Source organism: Botryllus schlosseri, chromosome 15 (assembly GCF_051294905.1).
Source record: "Botryllus schlosseri isolate E-star chromosome 15, Bs_hap1, whole genome shotgun sequence".
Lineage (NCBI taxonomy): Eukaryota > Metazoa > Chordata > Ascidiacea > Stolidobranchia > Styelidae > Botryllus > Botryllus schlosseri.
In genome coordinates, this window is record NC_137250.1 from 12967766 (window position 1) to 12982080 (window position 14315).

General features: G+C 40.3%; 1 protein-coding gene across 1 annotated transcript in view; it reads left to right on the forward strand.

The window, feature by feature from the left end:
- Nucleotides 1–14315, forward strand: part of LOC145457602 (uncharacterized) — a 58881-nt gene that overhangs the window by 2922 nt on the left and 41644 nt on the right. The gene's annotated exons all lie outside the window — the stretch shown is intronic.

Genomic DNA, 14315 nt, shown 5'->3' on the forward strand with positions numbered 1-14315 from the left:
GGGTCATTTCTGAGCAAACCTATCAACCGTCCCCCTTTCCTTCCATTGCTGTAGCCCTGCAATAGTTACAGAAGTCAGCTTGGTCAAGTTGATGATTTACGCTGGTCCCGTCCCCATGTTTGCCCTGCCAGCAATTCCACTGCAAATATGTGCACTCTGATAAAATTCATCCATATAATTAGCTATGCAATGTCATTGGAGTCGTTGGATTTGTCCAATGCTGTCAATCAATCAGGTTTATTATTATTTTCATCGTTTCAAAACATCACAAGAGTGCGATACAATGAAAAGATAGGAAGGTGTCGAAACAACTTGGAGTATAGCCTTTATGATCAGACACCCAGCCTAGCCTAGGCGAAGTAAAAAAGAGGCATGCACACCTAATGAAAATTAATGCAGAGAATATAAGATGCAAGCGACAAAATGAGGTGGCATGTGGCGGAGGGCGAGGTCGATGTTAGATCGCGGTCCGGTGATCCTGAAGGCTGGCTAGTATTCATTTAGAATATATTGTTTGTACTTCGACTTGAATGCGGACATGCTCGACGACTTTCGGTTGGATGCTGGGTGGCTAAAGTAAGTCTATACACGGCAACGTGTTTCAGAACATGCGATAACAGATCATCTGACATTGCTGTTACTCTTCTAGCCACGGTTGAATCGGATAACTGTAGCTTTGAAATTTGCCAGGTGATGTTGTCCTTGCTGCTAAGATTCGGAAACAGCGAATATTCGCACAGTATGTTAAAGTCTTATTGAAATAACACCTTCTCTAGCATATTTCTTGGGTTTCGCGATATACCAAGCAATTTTGAACGCTGTGTCTGTAACATCGTCCGCAATTTTAACAACGCCTCTAAATCGTCGCAGTGGAATCAAAGTGACTTATGTCCAGTTTTCAAATTTTGAAGCTTCATTTTCAAAACTTGAAAAAAATCAAGTTTTTTAAACATTTTCAATTTTTTTTTCGGCCATTTCTTGGCTATGGTTATGCCCGTTTCATTAATTCAAAGCTAATCAGGGCCAATATATGGCTGAAAAAAGATGAAAACTTGACGTAAAGTCAATTTTCTCAAAATGTGTAAAATGGACATAAGTCACTTTGATTCCACTGCGACGAAATATGGATTTCAGGCTGAACACCTAGTTGGTAACTTTTTCTAAGATCAGGCGATATGTATAATTGTATATGTATAACATACACAAGTAACCGCAGAGGTATCACTTTAGGCTTCTACGCTTCGTCACGACAACTGTTCTTCGACAAATATGACACATCGGTATTCCACTTATATCTGAGAAAGCAAATTCATTTTTCCACGCAGAGCTACATCACAAACCCAGTTTTCGCTGTTTAATTTCCCGTTCCTTGTACTTGTTTCTTTTCAAACCATTCGCGGTGAGTGAATCACTATTTAAAAGTGTAATACACTACAGCGGAAACGGCGACACGCGCCACTTAAAACTCCTCATTAATAATAATAATAACACTACAGCGGGATTCTCTTGGAACAAGAGTCCAGTCGAATACCGATTTAAGACAATAACAATCAACTCGGGCATATATCAAGAAACTAGAACACAACAAAGAATGAGTTGGCAATTTTAATGACAAATACAGATAATATGTAACAATACGGTGGCATTAGTAATTGCATTCATAATGAAAGACGAGGGGCCGCAAAATAACCGTCTGCGGGCCGCGGGTTGAGAACCCCTGCTTCAAGGAGATGTAGGGTAGCAATATGACGTCATAGGTTCACGTTAGCGTTCACATAAAACCTTTCAAAAAGATTCGCGTTCACACGAACTAGAACCCTTCAGAGGATCGCGCCATCCGTACTGATTAGCCCTCTATAGTTTAGCCACCGATTTGCTGACCTGCTTAACTGTTCCATTGCAGAACGCATGGATCTGAATGCTAGTTTTCAGAAGCTCAGAGAAAAGAATTCGAAAGGTAAGATAACGTTCCGGCTATGGACCGGTAATGGGCTAAATTACGAATTAGTATTGTCGCTGCTGGGGGTCATCACCGGAAGGTGTTTTATCTACAGCCTGCGAGTTAGGGTGATGGCATCTTGTAAGTCGGAAGCGATCCAAAAGCATCGCCACCTGTGGGCAAAACCACAGTGAAAATGTCACCCTACGGGCACCAGTCAATAGAACTCGAGTGGAAATGCATTTCATCTGTACTAAGGCATATAAGCATGTAAGTTGCAAAGTCCTTCAAAACCAATTCTATTTGTCTGCAGCCGTAAAATCGATTCGTTCCTCCAATGTCATATTATGTTAGGTCAAGTACGATCCTCGCTGCAAATTGTAGTTGCATGTACTAGCTCATATCGCAAGACGTAAATGAGTATACTTTCGGATTCAATATATTTTCCAAATATCAAGCTCAGTTTATATTTCTACATACTAACTAACCGGGTGACTACGCGGTCCCGAACTAAAGCCTTCTGTTGTTCTTTGACTGTTCTTACATATATGCTAGAATTTGCTTTACACTCTAAATCTAAATACTTTATGGATGGTGGGAATGTTCTGTTCACATTCAGTATGCGAATCTTCAGAATTAAGTGGTTCGCGTTCGCAAAGGATTTGGTACGTTATACTCTGTGAAAGATTTTGATAGGCCTACAGCTTATTTTTTTTGAAAAATGTCAACATTTTTAATAATATTAATTGAACTCCCTTTTTCTTCACTTTTTCTTCACAGAGACGGCAATAATAGGCATACAATAGAAAGCTTACATGAACCTTGTGTCACCAACAATTGAATCTCGCTAATTTTACCGGCTGTAAAAGAAGGAAGGCAAAGTTAAATTGTGTTTCAATAATCACTCATTCCCAGGTGACGCCGTGCGTTCTTGCTTGTGTTCATGCTCAAGTTTACAGAGAGCCTTTTATGAATGTTAGTATTAACACGAACCCGAGCCATTTACGACAGATCTGGGCATTTTGAAAGGGCATTGTGTCATCCGGGTAAACTTCCTTGAAATTTAGACCACATAGCAACATGTCTTAACAATATAATTCACTTCTTTTAAACAATTGCACGCCGCAGAACATAGTCAAAACCTTTGCCGCGGACCGCCAACATGTTTCCTGCTTTACATCTGGCCCGCCGGGGATGAGTAATCGCCCACCCCTGATTTAGGGGTTCCTACCATCCGTACAAAATAGCATCTACAGTATAATATTGTTCATTGGTCATTTTAGAATTCGCAAAAAGCTTAAGACAGTTCAACGCTACAGTACAAAGACTGAAAGATGAAAACGATCGAAGTAAGTTACATACGTACGTTGTATAAATTAAACTATTTTTTATTAATATTTATTATAATTGAAGATTTTTATTTTCGTTGTCGCCTGTTAAAGTAGTGTGGCTGTGCGAATAGTGCAGTTCCATCACACAAAAATTCTAAATACAATAACTTGCATAGAAAGTGTTTCGGAAATTGAAAGGGCGTCGACCAATTATATTATTGGTATATTTTCAAATCGGTCAAGTAGGTTAGGTGTCAGTCAATTTGACCGATCGCACGATGTGTACTCGAACTAATCAGAAATTGTCATATTCATTGAGCTTGCGATTTCCCCCGTAAGCAACTAGTATCAACAAGCTGCTGCCTCAATACGACATGCCATCACGAGCTTGGCCTTAAACCGGGATCATGCATCTTTATTTCCACGCAGCGACAGAATCAAACTATGCCAGACGCAAACTGCAACTGATACTTACGTCTTGAGGTGGAAAATCGCACCTTGAATCCGAAGATTCTCCGAGCAGCCCAACAATACTGGAGCCGAATTACGGGCCCTTGAGATCCGAATTATAGCTGCAGATTGAGTAACATGTTGCTATATGATCATGATAGGACATTTTGTTTTAGCCACTGACAGCAAGCGTACTTTAATGATTATCCACACGTGGCGTAGACCAGTGGTTCTCAACCGCCCGTCCGCGGAGCGGTGCAGGTCCGCAACGACTTTCCCACCGGTCCGCCAGGAATATTTCAATTTTTTACCTTTATTTTAAAATGCAACATGTTGAAGGCTTATCCATTGATAAACTTCGTGAGGTATCATTAGGTCTGGAAACATGTTCGATTTCACACGACGTTCCAGCCGTGTCATTTGACGACACGTGGGCGACGGAGTGCGAGTTGACTCGCTAACCCGCGCAGTTTGCACGATCATTCGTTTTCGATTCATTCATTTTGTGCCGTACCGTAAACTGTCGTACTCCATACCGCCTCCCAATTGAGGGAGGCCGAGCCTGAATGGGGGTCAAACTATAAAGTATACGGTTTGTTAACTTTAGTCAAATTTTTTCAACTATTTTGCGCGCCTTGCGCAATTATGCAATTTGGCGTCACTAAGTGTCTTGATTATTGGGTTCCGTTCCACCAGGAAATACCCATGATGTTTTTCAATAGGCATTTTGGCATCAAGTATTGCCGCGCCACGACGCACCAATACTAACATGGGACTCCGATAATTGTGCTAAAAATTCCATGGGGCTCCGAAATTGTGCCAAAAATTCACCAGCGAGATCTCCTTGGTCGAAAAACCGGTCTTTTTTGACCGAAAACATCGAAATAGAGATATGTCTAATTGTCCATAGGTACCTAAATGGCTGTCGCCGAATCTAGCTGTCCTCGCAATCTGTACCCCGAAATTCGAATGCCACCCCACAGAAGAAAAAAACTTATTTGCCGGTGAAGAGATACCAGTTTGGAACGGTGTGCGTCTTTTAGTTTAGTACGCATGGGCCATTTTAATATCTACTGACTGTTTTACAGACAGTATAGGTCACGAAATAATGACGTGCCTTGTCCAAGACGACAACAAAGACATGTCAACCGGAAAATTTGATGATTTTGAGAGAATAAAAATATTATAACACTATATATGCTTCGTGCGATTAACCTACATATGCTTTGTGCGCACACTGACCAAATTGAATGTGCTCACAGGTAGTGGTGAAAACTGCGGGGGCCCGAGATCAACAGTTTTTTTGGGTGGGCTGACCAAATGCCTTTTCGGCGCTGATTTTGTGGATGTTTTCGTATACCTGTTGCCAGGTGTTTTCTTGGTGTACATTGTATTCGTAGTAGCCAGAGTAGCCTAGCCTACGTTTGGTCGTATTGATCAATGCGTACTGTAGCATGTCCAGGTGCTCAGTTCTACCATAGTGTACTATATGGTGTCGACACAAGCAAATCTCACGCCTCAATGAAATTGTATCACGTCACAATTTCCATTTGGCTACAGGCAATTTGACGGTCATTTTTGACCGGCTTGCCGAGCATTAAATTTGGTAAAACTGGTATCAATCGAAAGGTGACTCGGCACTGATTACGAAAATATAAATTTTATTCCGCTCGCGTCCCTGGAACCCCCACAATCAGCCTTGAATTTTTCATTGTTAAGGAGATTGGCATTGACACGAAACAATGCTGTCTGGCGAAACGAGAGATTGGCATATTGGGACGCAACAATGCTGTCTGGCGAAATGAGAGAGTTACTCACTCGTTACTCTCTCGTTTCGCCAGACAGCATTGTTGCGTCCCAATGCCAATCTCCATAACAAGTAAAAATTCGAGGCTGATTGTGGGAGTTCCAGGGCCACGAGCGGAATAAAATTTATATTTTCCTAATCAGTGCTGAGTCAGCTTTCGATTGATACCAGTTTTACCAAATTTAATGCTCGGCAAGCCGGTCAAACATGACCGTCAAATTGCCTGTAGCCAAATGGAAATTGTGACGTGATACAATTTCATTGAGGCGTGAGATTTGCTTGTGTCGACACCATATAGGACACTATGGTTCTACTCCGAAACGCTTCTTCTCTCGATATTGTAGAAGAGAAGAATATTATTCAAGCTGGCGTAGTCGGTTAAATCCACGACCATCGGCGCAAAAAAAACTGTAAATGACTCTTGGCGATCGACTCAGCAGACTCACAACCGTAAATTGTCGCGAGGTCCATCATGACCTGTACAGAATTAATTACGATCGAAACCCTCAATATATTAATCTCTATCACCATATACTTGCAAAACACGGTTGCATACTTTACATTTTGGTTAATTACAATTTTTGAAACTCCACCGGTCCACCAAAGATTTTTTGAAATTTTACCGGTTCGCGAGGTCAAAAAGGTTGAGAACCACTGGCGTCGACAACTATAGGCAGGAGGGAAAATTTAGTGGCATTTGAATTAGTATTGCGACTTCACATGACATCATGTGTTCGTGTTCACTGATCATTCTCACGTTCGCAGAGAAGGAACCCGAACAATTCAAGGGTCTGCACAATATCTACAAAATAACACAAACAATACAGTGTTTATCGTTATGTACGTACACATGGTCATTTTAGAATCTGCAAAAATGGAAAGACAATACAATGCGACGATACAACATCTAAAAGATGCATACTATCAAGGTAGGAGACTTACATATTAATTGTTGTTTAATTTACACTATTAATAATACCATGCATTTATTGTATTCGAAGATTTCCTTTTTCGTAAATCTTTTCCCTCTGTTACAGGGGCGTGGCTGTCCGTGTATAGCACAGCTCCATCGCACAGAAAGTCATAGGAGTTATAACAGAGAGTAATTGGAAATTTAAAAGTATAACTAATCATGTTCATTGCTTAGCTGTACAACAGGTTCGTGGATATCAACGCTCGTTCAGGACATTTTCCATCGTCGAAATTTGTTTAGCGTTCATTTGACAGATGGAACCATGCATAGTTTAACTAGAACGGGAATACGAAATGGTCGCACCATAGTGTCCTATATGGTGTGGACACAGCGAGACTGAACGGCTCACTGCATTTGGATTACGTCATAATTTCCATTTGAACAATGGCAACTTTACGGCCACTTTTGACCGGCTTGCCGAGCGCTAAATTCGGTAAAACGGGTCCCATTGGAAAGTTGCTCGTGTACTGATTACGAAAATATAAATTTTTTTCTGCTCATGGTCCTGGAACCTCCCAAAATCACCGTCACAATTTGCATTGTCATCGAGTTTGGCATTGTGACGCAGCAGTGCTGTCTAGCTCTTTCTTCTTAGCTTCACTATCGTTTTGCCAGGCAACGAGAGCGAAGCTAAGAAGAAAGAGGCAGACAAGCACTGTCAATGCATTACCGATTAACCTATAGTCTTATCATTGGGGTTGTATTTAAAACAAACGGCGTTTTAAAACACTTTGTTTAAAACATGTTTTAAACAGCGTTTTGAACAAATACCTCTAAAAATTGTTTTTTTTCAAACGTTGTCTAATTGTGCAATAATTATGTATATACGTTCGATAAAATATGTAGTATGAGACTACGGACGATTTGCACTCAAAATATTTGAGAATACGATGTGGGGTGGATGAAACTCTCGAAATTGTCGCCAGTTCAACAATTTTACAACAGTGTTTATATAGCTCTCAGTGGTTTTTGCAGGTAGATATAGATCATTGGTACGGAATCGGTGTTCTGATGATGATGACCACCGCCCGTAAAAATTCTGCATAACGATGTAGTCCTGGTTAAAGATATTTTTGGCCGGTTAATGGTAAACTGAATGGCAACTTTCATTCCATTCAGTTTTCCATGGTTTATGACAGCGATCGGAAGCCCTTTTTGTCGAGGGAACCATATATACCCAAGATTTTCAATTGTCAATGTCAACTTCAATCCACCGTGACGTCAAAATCAACTATCCGTGACGTCAATGCTAAAAAACAAACAAAAAAAAAATGAAAAACAAGTGCCTTGTTTGAAACATGTTTGTTTTAAATTGATTTTTGTTTTAAACGCAACCCATACTTTCCATACATTTTTAAATTTCCTTTCTATTCGAAATTATTTGAAAAATGCTTCACATCAAACTTATAATTGGTACCAGACAAATGTTATTGTTTTGCAGAAATTCTTGAAGTGCAGTCCCTTATTTCTAGCAACTCGTCCGGAATCCGAAGTTTCATCGAAGAAAACTGTGTTCGGAAGGAAATGCTCGGTGACTATTATTCTGATTTAATTATGCCATCGGTTTCGAGCTGCGCAGAAATGAAAATTTAATTGGTACAAATACTGTTTTAAAATTTTTGCCGTTTTAAACAGTTTTTATCAAATGAGAACTGTAGCTAAAATCCACTTGGGCTTTGACACCAGTAGCATAGCAGGTCAGTGCTCTTCAACCGGTGTGCACCAAAATATTCATTGGGTGCAATAGTACGAAAGGCATATGAGGATGCATTAGAAACATGACACTGTAGCAGTGGTTGATATCCTGCGGATGCTGACCTCTTTTGGTAATCATCTTTTTAAATATGCCGTGATCAGGCAGGCACGGTGCTGCTGAACTTTTTTTTCTTCTGTGACATATGAATATTAGGTAGTAACTAGACCAATTTATGCCGATTCGGCACCCAAGTGAAGGTGTTGACCTTTTTTATTCATCTACTCACGTTGACGGCAACCTTAAGCAGGTCCGCGCTAAAAAGGGTGCATGTGTTCATCACAAGTTTAACTGTGCACTAGGTTGACGCCCACTGGCTTGGCTATACATAGGTATTTCGTGAAATTACGAATTTCGGAATTTGGGATATGGCCTCTGCTGTTATGGCTCATCGCAAAGATGCGTTCAATCTATCTGTAGTCTATGAGTTCGATCACACATCTGATCACATTGGAAGTTATCCAAAAGAATCATCGCTTGTGGGCGAGACCATCGTGAAAATGTGGAAACCGAATAATTTATAAGCAGTGGCATGATGTTAAAAACAGATGTGCTGCCGTAAAGTCATTTTCGGTATTTATCGGGATCGAACAAAAGCGTTTCCACATAGGACACGCCAGTGGTCTCATGGTTATCGTAGTTAACTGGTTAACGTAGCTAAATCGGTATTGGGTAACAGCCCGAGTAAAAATGCATTTTATTCACTATTAACACACTAATGTGGAGTATAACTTGTAATAAAATTAGTGATTGGTGAACTATTTTTCCTAGTGAACGTATCGTAATTAGAAATAAAGGCCCAATAAAAATCAACCGAGGGATCAATTTGTTTTGTCCTGGCTCCGGCCGAGATCAAGAGCCTAATACCAGAATGCCATTTCCAATAACGTGCGTACCTTTTACTATACATGTTTCTTATGCTGGAAGACGACTGTGATTTGCAGAGCCTGTCGCAGTGGCGAATATAGTATATCTAAAATATAATCCCCACTCCTGAATAAACTTTTGGTGGCTTATAACAATTTATACTCTATTCAGATTCGAGTATTTGGATAATTATGCCAATTCCTAGTTGCGACTCACCCCTTTTAAACCTGATAACGATAATGTATAACTTTATTGCCGATATAAAATGGGACCATGTTGTTTTCCAGATGTGTGCGATTTCTTCTATGCAAGAAAGTGCTTTTTCTTAGTTATGACTGTATCCAGAGTTACCAAACCCCAAGCAGAAGAAGAATGTACACAGCGCGGGAGTCACCTTGCTAATATATAGCCTACAGCCGTGTTCATTATCAGAGAGCACAATCTTTAATTCGATCCAGGATACCGACCGGACTCACTTACAATCACGTCTGGACCGGGATGACTGTGGACATACAAGTATGTATATTGTATATGGTTGCATTTAAAACAAATGGCGTTTTAAAACACTAAACATGTGGAGCATTGGTTGCTTATTGATCGACTTTCTTATTTGATAAAAAGACAGATTCTCTATAGGGATGGCGTGAACGTGAGGTTCACGTTCGCGTTCTGTGTGTAAACCTCGGAAATTTGGAGGTTCGCGTTCACAAACGAACCTTGGTGGGCTCTGCACTGTGAACCTTTTCCATACAATCCAATTTTCGCATCATTATAACATCTTTCGTTGAACTTTATTGCATTTCAACTGCGGGCCACTCTATGCATGGCGCGGGCAGCATAAAAAATTAACACTAAACGAGCATGTACCTTGACAATCTCAAAAAATTTACTTGCTTTGTTACAAAAGTTTGCTCGAAATATCCAGTTTTCCGTTTGTGAATATTTAGTGACTCTCTGCTGTGAGCTTGACCGGCAATCACACAACATCAAGAGCGAAATACACTACAGATATAGGTAGTCAGCGAATGATGAATGAAATTGAAATCGTTGTCTGATGTAAAATATTTAGAATGCGTACCGGGTCAATCTTGATTTCATATTTCATATTAATTTTACGGGATTATTATATCATTTGATTGCCCCAGTCGATGCATTTGGCGACATTTAAAAAGTCAATATCTACTTGAGCATTGCGGAATTATGTGGCTGAGTCATCGCTATGTATCGTGTACATTAATATAGGCTCTCACTCCACTGAAATGTAGGGTTGGAATTAGCAATATGACATCACGTAACGTGATGAGGTTCACGTTCGCGTTCACACAAAACCTTTCAAAAAGGTTCGCGTTCACACGAACCTGAACCTTCCAGAGAACCATCCCTAATATTCTCTCGATTACTTTTTCTGCTTCGAGGTGATAGAACGATGTGGAAAGTCTATTAGCGCAAAGACCAAATATTTATATGTAGTTGACTAAAAACTATGCATGGTAGTCGAGTTTTGAAGTATAATCTCCTTTTACGATAGGCAAGGAGATTCAGACTGGCCAACGGTGAATGGGCTCCATTTCAAATGTGGTCTCATCATAGACCATTTACACCAGCCCGTATTGCCGTTGGAATTCACACAGAATTTGCTACTGCGACGGTGGGGCATGACATGTTTGATGAGCACATAACTTACCAATTGCTGGGAGGACTTTGCGAGAAAGATCTTAGCGGAACATCCACGTGATCCCGCCATAATAACATAATGTTACGCTATCGATTTGTTTACACCACATTTTGTGTATGTCACATGTCAATATTACATATAGTTCGGTGATTGCTTTGGCAGAAATAGCAAATAAACATTTTCCAGTGTATAGTTTGGCCACTGCATTGATGATCGAATATTATGGGGCTCATATTTAAATGTAAGGTATATATCTCGGTAATACTTCGAACACAGGGGCGGTTGTCGACCCATCAGGAACGTCCTTATTCTGATGGGTATATGCGAATGCATACACTGCATTAGAAAAACCGACGAGTGAAATTAAATGTATTTTGTTCAAAATAGACTGACATAGCTTGATTGAATTGGAATCGCAATCAACATATAAGACATGTTGCTTCGATACGATCCGTAGCGGCTCCCACGGTTCATCCGGTCAGCTGCATTGATGGAGGACAAAAGTCATGCTAAAATCAGTTGAGGTTCCATCATATAAAGAAGTTTGAGGTAGAACAGTGGGAAGTTGGAATTTCAACAGAACAGGTTAGCACAGTGGTTCCAAACCTTTTTGGATGTCGGAGCGGCGTTTTAAACTTCAGAGTACTGTGGAGCCGCATGAAAACACTCAAATAGGCAACTTATAACGAGCATTTAAGGGTGGCTACTGTCTAGCCTACCTCTGGATCTCACATCCATCTAATTTAAAAGCATGCACATATTGCACATAGACGTCTATAGATTCTATATCGGTTAATTTAGCTTTGATAGAGGCAGATTGGCGAGTGCTATACATTGAAATAAACGAAACTGCATATCATTACTACAACATACTACTGTGCCGTTATGTAATAGCTCTTAGTGTACAAGTTTACGGGGCATTGTACGCTGAGTAATGTTGGACTTATTGTACTTTATACTTGAATATTAGTTATTATTTTGATGTTAGTGAAATTGTGTCGAAATTTACTCTTCATAGAGACGATATATAAAGATCTATGACCACCAGAACTCAAGATATATCCATATCTGACGGGTAGCCTACTCATCCATGCGTTGGGCGCTAGTCTGCAAGAATTCTCTTTCCCGATTCTCAGAAGCGGCCTCGGACGGCTTTAGACATAACTAATATCCCTCATTTTAGCATTCATATATCCACCGGTACAGAAATTGACTATGAATATTCATAGAAACAAACAAAAAGTGCCGTCTATTATATATTTGGCAGGGTTGTAGTGACTCGAGTCACGATTTTCTGATGACTCGACTTGAATCGAGTCATTTCCTCAAAATACGGAAATCACTCGACTCGAGGCAATCTGTGTATTGACTCGACTTGGACTCGGGTCATTGCGATTGACTCGAACCAAGTCATATGACTCGAGACTAGGACGGTAAAGACCGACATTTCATTGTAATTTCGAAGAATATAATAGTAAAGTAAGCACCCTGTTGGGATTTCGTCTATTGGTGCCTGGCCTTGAAAATGCGACCAGAAACTGCTAAAAGTGAGGAAAATTATTATATTATAAATGTGAACCATTCGATATCACCAAACAGAGGTTTAAAAAAGTGGGTTTAACAAGACTTAACTGGAAACTGAACAGCCAACACAATGACTCGGACTCGAGTCATAATATCATGACTCGGATTCGATCCTCAGCTCGATGACGTGGACTCGGACTTGTCTCGGTGGTGAATTGAAAATGACTCGACTTGAATCGAGTCAAAACTATAAAAGTGATATTGACTTGTGACCCGGAGCCTTGTGACTTGGTTACAACCCTCATATTATGGGCATCTTTAGACGTCAATCAATGCCGCATGAAGGCTGCATTGGAGCCGCGGTTGGGAATCGCTGGGCTAGAGGTTACTATATTCTCTGCCGAAGACTAAAATTGTAGCGTCAAGGGTTAGACACTTAGACTGTGGTGCAGCTGTTAGCATGACGATATACGCCGTTTCAATGTGAATTGGGATTGTGAAGCATTTTTACAAAGTTCGTATTTTCGCGAATGCAACTATATACGTAACTAATTCATAAGGTCGTGTTCCGTAGTAACGTTTATTTAATCAGCCATTTGCAGACGCGACGGAATTATAAAGTCGACTGTGCAGCTAGCTATTTGCATAAATATTTGGTTTGCCCAAAAAAATTTACTCAACCTGACGAAAGAATAACGACAAATAGAATTTGGGTTTGCATTGTGTAACCATATTGACTGATTAGTACTCACCAGATCCGCATACATATACTTTGAAGATTTATAAGTTGGTAAATTTTGTTGTGATAGAGGTTGCATCACCATCTTTCAGTATCGTCGCGTAAGGACTTGCGGCAGCAACCTGAAATCAAAGCCCGCGACCCAATTAAAGGGCATATAGGAATTACAAATGTAATCTTGATTATTGATAACTAAGCCTACTTCCACAACAATAGAAGCCTTCAAATTCCGTGTTTCATAAAATACTGGTAGCCAAATCAGATGTTTCACCAGGTAAGACATTGCTTCCCAAACTGTTTCATCTAGTTGACCCTTTCGGTCAATATTTCAGCCGAAATTCCCCTATTATACAAATCAGTCCGGTGACTAAAAAGGTCGTCTTTCCCGCCCAAGCACCTGTTGACTGAAAATAGGGCGGGCACCGCGGCTTTAAAGCTCTAGGACAGATATGCTCATTGCTCAATGCCCACATACTATTTCAAATTAGTGCGGAGTGGATTCTCTGGTTCGACTCCGATCCTGTTTCTTTAATTCTCTGGTCCGGCTCCGGTCTGACTCCTAGGCCGGATTCTTGAAATGGCCGTAATCCGATCCGAAAAACTCCGATAATAATCATTTACTAGTACTTTTCCCCAGTAAACTACAAAAACTGTAGATTATAAGGTACGGGTTCACGTATCGAATATTGTAACAAAGAAACATTATAATAAAATCTACAAGTTTACATAGGTGGCTTGCCACGTAATTGGTATCTAGGCTCCTCCTCGCCATTATCATCCGCGTAAGCGGTGTCTTACAAAAAGCGTAAAAGTGGGCCGCGCTACAAGTCGGCAGTGACGGAATCAAAAAATAACGAATATCGGCCTGGTGTAAATAACCATTGTAGCCGACAAACACCATGAATACCACAAACATTAAACAACGTAATTGTTGGTATCCCAGCCATATGCTCATCAATAGCCTCAATAGCGACCACATCAAACTGTACGAAGCCGTCTCCGATGATCCGACTTCGGCCGTATTAGAAAAAATATGAATTCGGGTATGTTCAAAAATGAAAAAATAAAATCCCGCTGAATATCCAGTCCTTCTTTGGTCCATTCCTCGCCCTATCTATCAGAGTTGGATCAATTGTAATTTGTAATTGAGCCGAATGTAATTATTCCACTTTTCATATAATTGTAATTTGATAAAAGCTTTGCCTAATTACAATTTCAATCACAATATATTCTTATTGAGACCGGGCAAGCACAACA